Below are 3,058 nucleotides of genomic sequence, written 5' to 3'. Positions count from 1 at the left end.
TATAGCGCTTCCTAACGATGTGTTGCGGGAAGATTGTTCAATTTCAATGGAAGGAACGCCAGGCGGAGAGTTTTCAAAAGCTCAAGGACGCGCTAATGAATCCCCCTGATTTTAAAGTTTCCAAGATTTTAGGGAATCTTTACATTAGTGACTGATGCAAGGCCAGGAAGGTATAGGTGGTTGGCTTATGCAAAAGTTTGATGGGAAATTTCATCCTATAGCTTTTTATAGCAGGAAGTTCAGGACAAAGGGCAGCAACGAGAAGTCCATGGCCACCATAGATAAAGAAGCCTTTGCAATAGTGTCGAGCTTAGTTCATTTTAAAATGTTACTGATGGGGAATAAAGTAGAAGTTTTTTTACAGACCACAAACCATTACTAGATCTTCTTAATAAACCCGATTTATCGCCCAAAAGAGCTCGATGGTTTTTAACTATCAGAGATTCTGATGCAAAGCTCAAATATATAGAGGGCAAATTTAACGTTGTTGCTGATGCTCTCAGCATGAGTTTCATGACACGGAAGGTTTCGAGTCACGCAAGTCACTAGCGAAACCATACTGTGGGATATACCTCTCGTAGAGCAAAGGCAAGATGAAGACGAGATGTTTAGCAGATGCAAAAAGCGTTTCTAAGAGGGGAATTAGTCAAGAGGAAAACGTTATAGCTAGCCTTTTTCGGGTTTGGCGTTAGAAGGTAATCTGTTGGTTAGGAAAATTAAATATAAGTTGAGAAACCAGTGAAAGTAAAGGAGATACGACACAAGATTGTAATTCCAAAGGTCCTAATTCCAGTGGTTTTGGATATAGTCCATTGCAGGTTCGGTAGTCCTCACTTGGGATTAGTAAAAACATATGATGAGGTTCGTGCTAAATACATTTGGAAAAATATGGGGAAAGATGTGGAAAATTTTTAAAGGAATTGTACGGCGTGCAACGCATGTAAGCCTGCCAGGACAACTTCATGCAAAATAGGATCGTATCCTATACCGAGTAGACCTTTTTAGAGAATACTTATGGATATCTTAGGGAATTTTTGTGAGTCTAGATATGCGAACAAGTATTTGTTAGTGATAATAGATGAACTTACAAGGATAGTAGAAATTTACCCACTTAAGCATAAAACGGCCGAAGAAGTAACCATAGCATTTTTCAATGGTATCATTTGCAGATATGGCTCACCCGAAGTTCTATTAACCGACAATGGGAGGGAATTTGTGAACAAAACCTTGGAATGTTTAGCTGAAGTCATGGGGATACAGAAATTGACAATTATTCCATATAGACCCGAGGCAAATGGGTTGTGCGAACGCGGAAACAGGAATGTGCTTGAGGCTCTCTAGGAAAACTGTAGGTGGTAATGATAAGAATTGGGACAGATATATTAATGTTGTATGACATAGTATTAACACTATGGTTAGTGATTCAATTAAAATGTCCCAATTTGAAGCTTTGTTTGGTTGTTCAGCACGAGTCACATTTGATTTGCTAACTGCCTCATCATGGGGAGGATACGGTCAAGGTGTTGATATCCACAGCGAGAGAGTGACACGCATGTTTCAGCCGTAATCTCGAATCCACAACCAGAGATATGGTACAGAAGAGTAATAGTAAATCATCTGATCTCAAGATCAATGTCGGAGACAAGGTATTTTTAAAACTTAACGTGAGAAATGAGTTAAATTACAAACTAGGCCCAAAGTTTGAATGTCCCTTTTTAAAGTCATCGAAGAGAAAATTGGAAACAGATTTGTAGTCTTAAATGAAAAAACAGGTCAGTCGAGGTTAACACATATCTCGAAATTGAAAAGAATTGGTTGTGGTCATTAATATATTGTCGCTCAATTGCCCTTTTTTTTTTTTTTTCTTGCTGTCTGTTTTTTTGATTTGGTGGCAGAATGCCTTCACATTTTTTTCTCTTTTATTTCCTTCTACAGTTTTTTTTTTTCTTATTATGCGCAAATCTGTGGGTGTTTTGGCGTAAGATTTCGTGGTTAATAATTTTACTTAGGTACGTGTTGAAATACGGCAAAGTTTTGCTTTAGCTGAGAAACGGGATGATTTTTTTGGCGTCATTAATTAAATAGTGGAAATATTCATATCAACGGAGTGGTGTTATTATTAAGATATTGATTTATATATATATGGAGGTGACATTAATCTTTGGAACACCTTGGTCATATCCTGGAGATAGTTCTGTGGAATGTGCTGACGTGGTTTCAGTATAGAAAATTTTTTTTGAGAATCATGAGTTCCGGATTTGCAAGTTTGACTATGCAGCAGTTCAAAGCACCTGAAATGTTCAGAGGTGGATTTTTTGCTAATGTTGCTGTAATGAGTCCGGTTGCGGATTTTTCCCTTTGGAGTTGATTACTCGGGGATTTGCACTATTTCGTAGATGCTGATTATGGCATTTCACGGGAACGTATCATGTAAGGGGATTCTTTTCCGGTCATTTCTTGTTGATGGGATTGCTGCGGTAGCAGATTCCGTAACGGTACACATTCCGTTTTGGGAAAGATATTGAATTATATATGTTTTTTTCTCTAATGTGTGTCTGTAATGGGGGAAAGTTCACCTTATTATTGTTGTTATTATCTTATTCTATTTTTTTTTTTTTCTTTTCTTTTTTTTTCTTTTCTTACGAGAGATGTGTAATGAGGGTTAAGCTCTAAATAGCATTTTTTATTTAAATAGGAGATATGATTTGTCAGGGTATGTGAGTTGGATAGAAGGGGTGTTTGGCATTATATTTTATGGAGGCTAGTTATATAAACAAACCATAAAGGGGTTTTTACTGTTTTAGACTTATGTGTCTCTTTTGATAGCATGTTTGTCATATATGGGATTATTTGTGAGGATTTCAGTGGGGTAAAGATTATATTTGGTTTAGCGAGGAATTTTTCAATATTTGACTAGTAGATTGAGTATATTAATTAGTGACGGGTTTGTGGGGTACAAGACTTTAGTCATTTTATGACCATGTAGACCTTTTAAATACGGACACACAATGACTTTGGAGAATTCCCAACTCTACGTGATGATGGCGATGGGGACGAC

This window comes from Macrobrachium nipponense, chromosome 14, assembly GCF_015104395.2.
Source record: "Macrobrachium nipponense isolate FS-2020 chromosome 14, ASM1510439v2, whole genome shotgun sequence".
NCBI lineage: Eukaryota > Metazoa > Arthropoda > Malacostraca > Decapoda > Palaemonidae > Macrobrachium > Macrobrachium nipponense.
This window is presented reverse-complemented; position numbering follows the sequence as displayed.